The 14,348-nt window shown below is 33.5% G+C and overlaps 1 long non-coding RNA gene and 1 other non-coding gene across 2 annotated transcripts; both read left to right on the top strand.

The window, feature by feature from the left end:
- Positions 1 to 4,190: 4,190 nt before the first annotated feature.
- On the top strand, positions 4,191 to 4,785 carry LOC132030927 (uncharacterized). Its single transcript, XR_009408136.1, has 2 exons — positions 4,191 to 4,545; positions 4,627 to 4,785. It is a non-coding gene; the product is annotated as an uncharacterized LOC132030927 (long non-coding RNA).
- An 8,435-nt stretch (positions 4,786 to 13,220) lies between these two features.
- Positions 13,221 to 13,294, top strand: TRNAT-AGU (transfer RNA threonine (anticodon AGU)). Its single transcript has one exon. It is a non-coding gene; the product is annotated as a tRNA-Thr (tRNA).
- The last annotated feature ends 1,054 nt before the right edge of the window (positions 13,295 to 14,348 follow it).

Raw genomic sequence — 14,348 nt, forward strand, 5'->3', positions numbered from 1 at the left:
ACTATTATTTATTTACAACAACAATACTACAACCAGTGTAATTTCACAAGTGAGGCCTGAAAAGAAAAGTGTGTTCGACACTATACACAGACCTTACCCCTATTATTTTTTTCATTTTTCTTCAATCTCTATCACTATTGGCTTGAATATGTTTTCTCTTTTTTTTGTTCCCATCTTAATCCAAGATTTAATATAAAAATGTTACCTTTCTTTGTCTTCAGGTAGGTCCACAAAAAAATAACACGTTTTTATGAAGAGGATATTTCTATTCATACGTTTAAATTCGCATAATGAGGCCCATTTCCTTTTTCAATTTAAGTCAAATCTTGCACGTTATCGTTTTCAGTGCATAATGTAGCCTGTCGAACGGGACGGGACGGGACGGGACGGGACGAGATGGGGGACCAAAACAGGGGGGACCGGGACTGGGGGGAATTTTTAGGGGGGGCCGTCCCATCCCACTACATGGGGGGATCGGGATGGGAGGGGTCGGTGGGGTCAAAGGGTGTTGGGGATTTTTTTTTTTTAATAGACTACAAACCAATGTAATTTTTTTAGTTATTACTATTAGAATTTATTTTTTTATAACTTATAACTTTGAAGTCTTTAAATGTTTTTAGCAGCGATTTTTTTTTTTTAAACTTCTAAGGGCTAAGTTTATAAATTTATTAGATAATATTAAATATAATTTCAAGTCTTTATAAAAATTATAAAGAATTACATTTTTTCATAGTTTAGAATTTGGGTCAAAGTGTGATAAATAAAAGTTAGGAGATAAATTAAAGTTTGGGGGGTGAGGGTAGGGCCTGTTTTGGGGGTGGTGGTGGGGCTACAACGGCTATGTAGTCGTTGGGGAGAGAAGATATGAAGCTTTGGTTCCTTGATCTTTTTGTCTCCATATTCCATTACATTAGATCCATAAGACGGTCTTTTGAAGAACTGAGAGCTAGGATATTTGTAGGCAAGGGCAGTTATTTCTCTCACCTCCTCATATTGTTGTCCTACTGTTGTCTCCTTCCGGTCATGACTCTCACTTTGCTCCATCCAAGTAATACTAAATAGATCTCCCACACATATGTCTTATTCTGGTGATCATGGGATGCTCCTATTATAGCATAAGTATTCAAGTCTTCTGGTAATTCCTCAAAGACGCCACTGCAGAAATAGGTATTACAGTAGATGAGCATCTCTTTGTAGGTGCCAGATGCTTTTTTTTCATTTTATTCTTTGGACTCAATGTAATCCCATTCCGGCATGCCGAGAAAACTTTCATCGAGTTCATTTAGACCACCATGACTAGCAAAGAATATGAATATATAGTCATTTGGTTGACTATTAACAACTTTCCCCCTGCCACCTTTTACAACACTTCTATCGCCAAGAAGCACGGCATAAAAGTTTGAGGATGTCACATGCTCTCCGGTGTAGTCCTTAGGCACACTAGCATAGACATCAATAGTATTCAGATGATTGATTACAACTCCGGGTCTTGGATTTTTTTTTATTCTGGGCAATGTCATCGTACATAAACACTACAATGTTTTCTTCTTTTAGTCTTCCTCTTTTCAATAGATTGAAGGTATGACATACATGATGCCAATAATAACCGTACCCATCACTGCCTACCACGAGAACTGCCCACTGCACGCAGCCACCGTCATCCACCTCATTATCCAATTCAGATGCATCATCTCCAACTAGGGGTGTTCACGGTTTGGTTATAAAAACCGATCCAAATCGCAAATTAAACCACACCGATTAAATAAACCGATAGTTGTTCAGTTTTGGTTTGGTTTGAATTTTAAAAAACCGACAACATTTGATTTGGTTTGATTTTATTGAAAGCAAACCAAAGAAAAAAATAAACCAAACTGACCAAATAACTTTTACAAGTAAGTGATATTGATGATAAAAAATAGTAGACGACATGAGGAACACTGGTTTTAAAGCATTTTTGTGATTTTTTTTAAGGTGAGATATATGATGTTATGTCATCACTAGATACATAATTTAAAATGTTTCATTTTTTTTGATTTTTTGTCTATATATATATATATATATATATATATATATATATATTATTGTTTTATTAAAATACAAAATGTTAGATAAATAAAATTAAAATTAAATAGATCAATGAAAGAATAATCGAAAGAGAATTAATATAATCGAAAGAGAATTTATCGAGATGGATCTTATACCTGTATTAATTAACTGTATATATCCAATCTAATAAAAAAAGTTCATGCAATTTCTAGAGTATATGACGATAATAGTAAAGCAGAAAATCATAAATTAAATAACAATATATTAATCATGATAAATAATTTTAAGTACTTTGTTCATTTTTTTTATCAATTTTTTTAAATCACCATTAAGCTAATAAACTTTACACCTTAAGCCCATTTCTTAAAAGAAATTCATAAATCCAAAACCCATTTAGAAACAACTATGAGATTTACCTAAATAAAGTTGTATTTCTTACAAACTTTATTCACTTGATTAAAGTTTATAGATCTTAAGACATTTTCTCCATAATCCAAGAAAAGTATAACTCCCACAATAAAAGGGTAATAACTGATAATAAGTTGAAAATGAATAGAAAAGTCTTTCCTAGTCGTAGGAAAAAAATGCAAGAGAGAAAAACCATTAAGTTTCTTAAAAAACGAAAAACCGATGCAATCCGAACAGAACTAACAACAACCAAACCGATGGATATGTATTACGTTTGGTTTGGTTTGGTTTTAATAGTTAAAAACAGTCTAAATTGGTTGGGTTTTGATTCCAACCAAAAACTGACCCATGGACACCCCTACCTCCAATAGTAGCAATTTTATTCGACATGTATGCATAGGCAGTGTAACCAGCTGTGGCAACACCCCAGGTGACACTATACTTGAGCCATGGGTTCTTTTTAGCTCCAGAAGACTTTGGATGAGGAGCACGACTACGTATTCTTTTCAACTCCAGAAAACTCCATGGATTCTTAGCTCTAGAAGATGATGAGATTATCGGTTCCTTTCGAAGTTCTTTTGCAAATTTTGAAGAAAATCTTCGATGACTATTAGATATTATCTCCAAAAAGCGTGACTTCAATATAGCAGCCATTTTTTGTGTACTTCGGTTTAAGCGAAGAGGATGAAGATGACTTTAAGACTCGAAAAACCTACCGTCATTTTTATTTTTTTGACTTTGAGTATATATACCATACCTATCAAACACTGGCCTTTTCAAGAAAAACAACGAAGAAGACTTTAAAACCCTAAAAATCCACAGTCAAAAAACACTTAATAATCACTATCTTAGAATCGAATTTCTGTAAAGTTCAAATCCTAGATCTGTTTCTGTTAGTTTTGGACTCTTTGTCGAACTTTGTTTGATTTAGAGATAGATAAGAACTATACTGCACATATGAAAGGTGCTACAAGCTAAATGACTCTACTATTAATAACTTGAAAAAATGAGGAATAGCAGGTGTGATAAAGAATAGTAAATAACCAAGGAACACGTTGGATGGAATTCTCTGATTTTTAGTCAGAACCTTAGATTTAAACATTGAAAATGGAGAATGTGAACACTTTTCTCTTTAATTTGTAGATCCTACGTGACATAAATTTTGAACTAATCAAATTTATTGTCTTAAATATCGGATGATTAAATAGAAAACGAGGTTTGGAACAATCAGCTTTTTGAAATGCCTCCCATTTGCAACTAATATCTTTAAAGAATTTTGTGCATTGCTCCAAAGTTTGAAAATAACACTTTTATCATTTTAAATTTACTTCCCTTAAAGGTAGATTAAATTTGATTCAACTGACATAACGAATATATATGAATTAAATTTGTTGTCTATTTTATTGTAAAATATATAAGATATCATTGGTATGAATCTTTATTGGTATAGATCTGATACCAATACAAGTTAAGAAGATTTAAAGTTTTACTTCTATATTCAATTTACAAAAAAATGTTTGAAATTGCACAGATCAGCAGGAAAAACATGGAGTGATGGAGAATATGCAAGAGAGTGACTTGGTTGTTTTTCTTTTCCCGTCAATGTCGATTATTGGGTAAAGCCTCTAAAGCTTGGGGTTATGCCCCAACTTTTGGGGGCTACTTTGTACAACTATAGTTATATAGTTTCTCTGGAAAAAAAATATATTACTGTTGTAAAATATATATATATATATATGAATGTCCATATAGCCTAGGTTTTTCACATGTCCTAAATAAGAATAGGTACATGTACATTTGGTGGCAAGGTACATGTACATTTGGTGGCATGTATGAAATGAAGAAAATGAAGCAACACAAGTTTGATTTTAATTCTTGTGTTGTCATTGATGACTTCATCAAGAGATTTACCATCTCTATAAATAGATGGTTAAGTTCTCAATTTGTGAAATGAATAAGAAGTGAAATATAATCTCTCCCTCCTTTCTACAAAGTTATTAGTTTGCTTCTCAAGTTTATTTCCAATTATATAGTTTATAACACGTTATCAGCACGAGTCTCTAATATTTTATTTGAGTTTAGCCCATATCGGTACTACCGTCTTTGAATCATCCATGCCTTACTGAAAATCAAGGTATTGTCCTACCCATCTAAAATAATATACCTATGCAGAAGTTTTTGTTATTTAAGGGGTTGCAATTATAAATCATCCGGAAAATGATTCACGACGGTGTATGTAATCAAGTATTGTTTGCAATTCTTCATGAGGTTTGGGTATCTAGTAAGTTATACTTGTATCTTATAATAAAAACAGTTTCCATCACAGGTAAAGTGATTTGAGCCTTTTGCTTATTATTGTTGAATATTTTTAATTCACTTCTAATGTTACATGCTATGTTTATATATGCGTATGTCGTGATTATTTTGGTACTTGTTTTTAGAATGATCCCAGAAGTGACATTCATACGTCACAAGTCTAAAGTATCACTAAATTTATTTATATTTATGGATCATGATCACTGGAAGTGATGATTCATATATAGGCCTCCATATTGTTATTTATATTGAAAATATGTTAGAGAAAAATCTCTACATTATATGCATATCTCGATTTGCTCCTGAAGTAGCAATATCTTAAAAGAAATTTTAAGCTATCACAATTTGATATGCTTAAGGCCTGCACGTTCAGATGATTGTGTTCCATTTTTGAAGAATGAGAACTTTTGATATAAGCTATAAATATAGATCCATTCCCTGAAGTGAATGTGATAATATGTAGTAAAGCCTATAAATATAAACGTGCATTTGATTGTGAAAATATCATGATCCATCTCCTAAGAGGTAGAATAATTGAAAAGAAATATTCGAATATTATATGTTTTTCTCCGAAGTACTAAACTCATAATTTTGCTCCACGAGTAGCAAACTTTGAATTCTACTCCGTATAAGTAGTAAGTTCGTGTATTTTACTCCGAAGTAGTAAGGTTTTTAATTCTACTCCCGAAATAGTACAACTCAAATCTACTCCCGAAGTAGTAGAATTCAGAAATTTACTCCGAATTAGTCATCCTTTAAACTTTACTCCCGAAGTGGTAAAACTTGAAACTTTACTCCGAAGCAAGAAACTCGAAACTTTACTCTGAAACGAGAAAGAATTACCAAAATATACGAGAAATACTCGAAGCAATGTCTTCTTGTGTTTGAGCAAAATAACGAGCCATTGATGGCGTCGTATTTCAAGCACATTTAAATAATCGGTTTCATTCCCGAAGTGAATGAACAAATACCACAACTTATCTCCGGAGGGATAAAATACAAGGAATGTAGATGTTATATTTTTGTGGTATGAAATTCGAGACATTGCTACACGTACCATCGTACGTCGAAACATATTAAAAAGCATCATTCTAAGGAAAAAGGAAGCAGAGTAGGATGCTTTCTCCTATAACCACATTAATACATTATGGTTAGTTGTTATTGATTTCCTTGAAGGAAATAACAATTAATGTATCTCTTTACGAAGGATTTGATTATTATGTATTTGAGTTTAGATACAAAATACTTAGTTAATGATGAATCTCCCTGAAGGAGATGTTTGAAATATTGAAGTTTAGAATTCAATATTTATTTCGTGACACCAGTAGTGTCGAAATTTGCTTTCATGGTACCAAGTATATTTAAGAAATATTTGGTAATAGAAATTAATGATCAAAGGCTCCCGTAAGAGCTAATTATTTATTTACAAGTATCATGACACTAGCAATGTCCAAATAATATCGATTATGATAAATAAATTGAAGTCTCTTGAAGATGTTATATATGATAATACCATTCATCGTAGATCGTAATTGATACGATCGAACAACGTAAAGAGACCCGAAGTTTACTAACAATAAAAATGGTTATCATATTGAGACTACGATGATCGGAATATTAAATATCTTCAAGTTACTATGGGTAAGAAATACACGAGTAAAATGTTACCCGAGCATGATGAGATCATATACCACGATAAACCAGAAGTTTATTGATATACAATTTCATGCAATAGCAAACCAGAAGTTTATTAAAAGAAATAGCACTCGTCATAGTAAACTTGAAGTTTACGGGTACAGATAATTTTATCAGTTGACAAGACCATTTTGATTGTCCTGATTTAAATCTGATGTGCTAATTGAATATTAAAAACATATTGAAGAACTAGAAGCTTCTTCAAGAATTTGTTTGTTGTGTTGCTAGTTCTCATGATAAGTTGATTACGCCAGCTAATGTTGGGACTGAATCCCCAAAATTCTGAAAAATATAAAAGGTGAATGTGAGCCCCTTCACCTGCAATGTGATGTCTTAAATAGATGCATTTATGAGACGGTCACATGTATGTTTATTGTCAACTGTCAGTTTGACATTTACGAAGTTGCTTGCTCAAAATGATTGAGTTGGAAGCACAATTTTCAGAATATGTAATCAAGACAATCATCTTGATAATGCTGGTTTATATCTAAGTTGGTTTGGCATTAGATGCCTCCATAATACAGCCAAACCATTGCTTATGAGAACAGAGTTTCAGATGTTGGTCTGAGATATGATATATTGCATACAACAGCACTTGTGTGCTTCAGATCAATAAATTTTGATAAATTCTCCCCTCATATTTGGTTCAGGGTCAGGAACTAGATATTTCCATCTTTTAGTATTTGATGTGCGGTACATGATGAATGGATATACCATGATGCACACGGATGGATTTTCCCAAAGAAAATGGGGACATATGTCACTAAAATAAGGGGGAGAGAATAGCAAATTAATAAATATGTTGTGAATTATCATTAGTATGATCCTCGTGATAATTCAAGTCAAATCTTGGAAGCATTTCTTTGACCCAACTATTTCATATTTCATCCGCAAAATGCTCCGATGTCCGAAAGATGAGTCTACAACATGCATGGAGCATGGTAGACCAATCGGCCCAATATAATAATACTTGAAAAAAGGGAGGAGCAAATGATCATAATAAGGAGGCAAAAGTGCTCTTGAAGAAGTCGACGACATAACACTTCATGAAACCTTATGCGAGGTTCGGGTACACGAAAAATAATGAAGTGATGAGATCTCGAAGTTATGTCGAATTGCGAACCGATACAACATGATATCTTGTCGACAATATTTTGATACAATATAGCGCGCAATATTGTATAAGGTTGTGAGGATTTGATTTCTACGTCTCTTAAAGCATGTTGATGTGGAAATAATTACCAAGTAAAATGATGCATCTTGGTAAGCGTAATGTTTATTAGGCCAGCAGTCCAAACATCAGAAAATTGAAATGGTCCTGAAGTACCATATATTTGTGCAGTTGATGCATTTATATATCTTGTTGTAACTACAGGCATGATATAATTTACTCCAACATGGAGTTATTGAAATAGATCAGCGCATATTGCAAATGAAAGCCACGACATGAATGTATTTGTCCTACCCAATCTTGTCAAGTGTTTTGGACATACGAGGCATTCATCGATCGACATAAGAATTCAATCCAGATGTGTTATCTATTTCCATGAAGGATTATTGTCATGGCAGTCAAATCATAGAAAGACAACAACAAATTATGAAGCAAGTCATGATGTACTTGTCCGATTGCAACAATATTATACGGCGATGATGCAACTCTATCCGAGAAAGGAAGATGCAAATCATCAACCGAGTTCGTCAAATGATCATTTGACAGATCCGATAAAAGCTCGTCAATCTCAAGATATGATAAGTTGGTATACAAGATTTGTTACATCATCGTCAAGAATTATGTGATGCTTTAATCAGGGGGAGCAAATACGCGTTGTACTCTTTTTCCCTTGACCAAGGTTTTGTCCCATTTGGGTTTTCCTGGCAAGGTTTTTAATGAGGCAGCTCTCAAAGCGTATTACTAGATATGTGTACTCTTTTTCCTTCATTAGGACTTTTTCCCACGGGGTTTTTTTTTCCTAATAAGGTTTTAACGAGGCACGTCATCTATTAATGGTTTGAAGTAATCCGGGCGCATGTGGTATAACCGCCTTAGTGAATATTTCTTAAAGGAAGGCTATACAAATGATGCAATTTGCCCATGTGTTTTTATAAAGAAAGTAATATCGGAGTTTGTTGTACTTGCTGTATATGTTGACGACATAAACCTTATTGGAACTCCCGAGCTCAAAAGGCAATTGATTATTTAAAGAAGGAATTTGAGATGAAAGATCTTGGAAAGACAAAATTATGCCTTGATTTGCAAATTGAACATTTGACAAATGGCATTTTTGTCCATCAATCTGCCTATACAAAGAAAGTGTTCAAACGATTTTATATGGATGAAGCACATCCATTAAGTACTCCGATGGTTGTTCGATCACTTGATGCGAATAAAGATCCGTTTCGATCTCAAGAAAAGAATGAGGAAATTCTTGGTCCAGAAGTACTATATCTTAGTGCAATTGGTGCACTAATGTATCTTGCCAATACCACAAGTCCTGGCATAGAATTTTCAGTTAATGTGTTAGCGAGACATAGTTGTGCTCTACAAGGAGACACCGGAACGGAATTAAACACATATTGAGGTATCTAAAGGGGACTATCGATTTGGGCTTATTTTATTCTAGCAATTGCGGTCCGATCTTGTTGGTTATGCCGATGCAGGGTATTTATCTGACCCACACAAAGCTAGATCTCAAACAGGCTATGTATTTATTTGTGGGGGTGCTGCCATATCTTGGCGAGCTACAAAGCGGTCTATTGTGGCTACCTCATCAAATCATGCTGAGATAATAGCGTTCATGAAGCGAGCGGAGTGAAGTTGTGTGGCTGAGGTCAATGATACATCTCATTCGAGAAAAGTGTGGTTTGAAATGTGATAAAATATCCACAATCTTATATGAAGATAATGCAGCATGCATTGCCCAATTGAAAGGAGGATTCATAAAAGGAGATAGGACAAAGCACATTTCACAAAAGTTGTTCTTCACACACGAGCTCCAAAAGAATAGTGATATCAACATGCAACAGATTTGTTCAAGTGATAATATGGCTGATTTGTTCATCAAGTCTCTACCAACCGCAACTTTCGAGAAGATGGTGCACAAGATTGGAATGCGAAGACTCAAATACTTGGACTGAAGTTCTCATCAGGGGAAGTTAATACATGTTGCACTCTTTTTTCCATACAAGGTTTTGTGCCACTGGGTTTTTCTTGTAAGGTTTTTAATGAGGCAACCAAAATGTATATTATTAGAAATATGTACTCTTTTTCCTTCACTAGAATTTTTCCCACTGGGTTTTTTCTAGTAAGGTTTTAACGAGACATATTATGTATCAATGGACATCCAAGGGGGAGTGTTGTAAAATATATATATATATATATATGAATGTCCATATAGCCTAGGTTTTTCACATGTCCTAAATAAGAATAGGTACATGTACATTTGGTGGCAAGGTACATGTACATTTGGTGGCATGTATGAAATGAAGAAAATGAAGCAACACAAGTTTGATTTTAATTCTTGTGTTGTCATTGATGACTTATCAAGAGATTTACCATCTCTATAAATAGATGGTTAAGTTCTCAATTTGTGAAATGAATAAGAAGTGAAATATAATCTCTCCCTCCTTTCTACAAAGTTATTAGTTTGCTTCTCAAGTTTATTTCCAATTATATAGTTTATAACAATTACATTGTTTAATTGAAAAGGAAAAAAAACTTTTAAACTTTAATTTGACCAAAAAGTAGGCCTAAAATCATCTTTCTAACGTATACATACAAAACTTCTGGAAGAGATGTGACAAAGTAATTATTCCTTTCTCTTTTTACCTTTCCAATCAATGATTGTGGAAGACTTTTTACTTCCTTTTTTGATTTATACAAATACCATTTCTTCTCTTTAAAACACGACGTACACACTATAAACTGCACCTTTTATTCACTTTTTTTGTGCCTCTAAAATATCTTCTTCTTGCAAATATTGTGCGTCCTAGAACAAATAAGAGAAACGTGTGTGGCAAATAAAATATTGATCTACTTTTTATGAGATATCAAGCATTGTTGAAGTTTATGAAGCAACAAATATTTATCTGCTAATCAAGTATATTATAATGAAAAGCACCGATTAGAAGAAATTGATTATAAGAAGATTATTATAATTAAGAGAAATTTAAGTTCTCTTATTGATTTTTGGCGTTAGGCTATCAATAGTATTGAGCCCACCTATTTTCAGTATGTCTAGTTTTCCATACTCCCTGTCTATCTATAGACATGTTATGGACTTGAAACTCAAACCTGCAATATTTTCGAAATTCTTTCTTTTCAGTCTGTCAGGTGCCCACCGACCCCATTCTCACAAGATTTCAGAGAACAGATTCCTTTCAACTTGGCATATTATGTGTCCTATACAAATTTTGAGCGCAGGAGACGTTTTTTTTTTTTTAATGAAAAATATTTCTTTCTCATTCTTCTTCCTCACTCTTTCTCCCTGCCAGTAACGTAGGCAAAACTCTAAAAATGGAAGCTCAGGTTACATTTTTCTTCTTGAATCCACGACAACACCTTTTTTTCCTGGATTCTTTTTTTTTTTCCATCAACTAATTTAATATTAAAAAGATAAAAAATTGAAGCTAAACAGATATATCGGCAAAAAAACCTTGGGCTTAAACTACTGGCTTTAATGGCAAGTCCTCATGTGTTTTATTATCTTCATCGTCCAACGACAATTGCATTGAGACTTATCAATAGGTGAAGAAGTGACACTAACCTATCATCATCAAGTCCACTGATTAGCGGTCGCTTCAACGGGAACAGGGGGGCTGGTCCATCCTCGTTGGGGCAGAGTTCGCCGACGTCGAACTTGTTTCAGCCAGATTTGGTTTAGTTTTGTCAGGGTTTGCCCTGAATTTCTATCTTATTTGAATTTTGCCATGATTGTGTTTTACTTCAAAAAGAATTTCTTGGTAAAAAAGGTTTCCTTTGTGGAAAGAACTCTACCATATTTATTCCTTTTCTTGTAGGAGAAGATTTAGACTTCTATAAATAGAAGTTTTGTTCTTCTCAATCACAACACAATAGCATCCGCAATGTAGTAATTAAAAGATTTTCATTTAGGGGAAAATTTTTCTCTCAATAGTTTTTATACTTTCTTTTATATTAGTTTTTTATGTAGGTCAATTTACCAAATAATATCAAAGTATTATGCGTCTTTAGTATACCTTTCTTTGTTATCTGATTTATCGCCGTCAAGGTTTGCAATTGCTAGTTTCAGCATGACGCCAAGTCCTTTCAATCCTAACAAGTGGTATCAGAACCGATGGTTCAACCAATGGTTTAGCAGGTTGAAGATAGGTTCAAGGCATGTTCAAATCAAGCTGCAACCAATGTCACGATAATGAAGATTTTTATCCATAGTACTATATGTGGAGATGAATTTTCAACCATATTTTCACATCCCTACTGCTGCATATTTAAAAATAAAGCAAAATATTTTAAAACCAATTTTTAGCCATTATTTTTAATCATGGCAAGCAGCAGTGATGAAGATTATGCGAGGAAGATGAATCAATATTATTTTGCCAGAAAATTCAGGCCAAAGGGAGATTTGTTAGGGTTTGCCCTGAATTTATATCTTATTTGAATTTTGTCATGATTGTGTTTTACTTCAAAATGGATTTCTTGGTAGAGAAGGTTTCCTTTGTGGAAAAGAACTCTACCACATTTATTCCTTTCCTTGTAGGAGAAGATTTAGACTTCTATAAATAGAAGATTGATTCTTCTCATTCACAACACAATAGCATCCGTAATGTAGTCATTTAAAGATTTCTATGAGTTTTTTATGTAGGTCAATTGACCAAATAATATCAAAGTATTATGCGACTTTAGTATACCTTTCTTTGTTATCTGATATCGCCGTCAAGGTTTGCAATTGTTAGTTTCCGCATGACGCCATGTTATTTCGATCCCAACAATTTTGTCTCATTGATTGGAGTTTATCGGAGTAGGTGGTGTTGTGCTTCCCCGCCAATAGTCCAGTAGGGGTGGAGTAAGTGGGGTTGGATTTAAAAAATAGGGTTCTTTTATTTATTTATTTGCTGAAAAAAGTTTTTTCTTTTTATTTATTTTTAAATTATCATTTTGCAACCAAATGGCAAATATCCTCTTTTAATTGGTCATCATGTCACCACCCGCGAGTGTATTACACACATTTTGTAATTTTAACCGATTGTCAAAAAAAATTCTAAGTGAAATAAATTCAATGTAGTCTGAGTGCTCAATAGGTACAAGATTTAGTTAATGTGTCTAAATAAAAGATATTGCCAACCACAAGTGTTTTTCGATGAGTTCAACCTTTTCACATTATTGATGAGTAGCCTAGAACGTAAGAGCCTAGAATGTAAGTCTTTGTAAATCGTACCACCACAATTTAATAGTCTATAATATTTCATTTATTTTAATTTATTTGGCATAACTTGAATTCACACGAAGTTTAAGGAAAAAATTAGAGATTTTTAAGTGCGATATTTCAAATACATCATAGTATTTATGCAATTATAAAAGGTTATCATTTAGGAAATACAAAGTTATTCCTTATTTTTAGAACGGACTAATGACAAATAAACCGGAGGTGGCATAATTTTTCTTGTTTCACGTGGAAAAAGGAGAAAAAACTACACTGAAGTAGCGACTGTAGTCTAATGCGACTATAATACGAGTTCATGTAGAAGAAATAGGGTTTAGTGGTCTCTTGTGGCATCCAGCTTTCATAGCTCAGTTGGTTAGAGCACCCGTTTAGTAAGCGGGAGGTCTTGAGTTCGACTCTCAATGAAAGCAATTTTGTTTTATTTTTCAGAACAGAAAGAACATCTCTGAATGAGATTATGGTAACCCCAAGGACCAACTAGGCCCAAATCCGTTTTTTTTGGGCCTTACTAGATACAAATTTGACACAAGTTATATGATCCTTCCACAAGCACACTTCTTTCCAAATTTCTTAACGCAAATGTGCCTTTTTTGAAGAAATTGGACGGTTTGTCATTTAAATGGGATGGCCTTTAATTTTCGTCCCTCACAATCAAACTTATGCTAGCGGGACATCAGTAAGGGCATGAAATAACTTGTGGGATATTATGATGCGAAAAATATAAACGTGTGTTAGAAAAAAATTATTCTTTATGAGGGACAAAAATTAAAGACCAGAACAAAATAGGAACATAAGTGCCAATGACCCATTATGGTGACCCCAACACCCAAAGACCAACTACGCCCAAGTTCTCTTCTTTTGGGCCATACCGGGTACAAATTTGACAAGTCATATGATCCTTCCACAAGCACACTTTCCAAATTTCTTTACGTAAATGTCCCCTTTTTAGGTTATCGTGTTTACTAGCTTTGTCCATTTTGTTAGGATTTGGTGTGACAATGTTAGCGTGCTTGGCTCGAACATATTTTGGTCATGACATGACTCTTATTGAACCAATTTAAGTCATTTATAATCTTCCTCAATTTTATATATAGTTTCGTTCAGAAGTTTCCAATAAATTTTAACCGCACTTGCTAATACCCTAGATGAAATACAATTAGATAGAAAAATAGAGTCAGTTTTGGACAAAAAATGTGCCAAAAATGGTACTCTCCATCGACCTACTATTTTTTTCCAGCTAAAGAGAACTGTCTTGAGAAATTTATAGGTAATTAAATAGTTGTTGGAGAAGAGAACTGAGGTGGGCTGAAAAATCGTGAAGAAATGAAGCGAAAAAGTTATAGAAATTACTGTTAAAAAATGTTTTGGGCTTCAAATGTCAATATAAATTATTGGCTAATTGTTGTCAATTGCTCTTTAAAATTAAAATAGTATATAAATGTCAATTTCCCCTTATTGAATGAC

Source organism: Lycium ferocissimum, chromosome 1, assembly GCF_029784015.1.
Source record: "Lycium ferocissimum isolate CSIRO_LF1 chromosome 1, AGI_CSIRO_Lferr_CH_V1, whole genome shotgun sequence".
Classification (NCBI taxonomy): Eukaryota; Viridiplantae; Streptophyta; class Magnoliopsida; order Solanales; family Solanaceae; genus Lycium; species Lycium ferocissimum.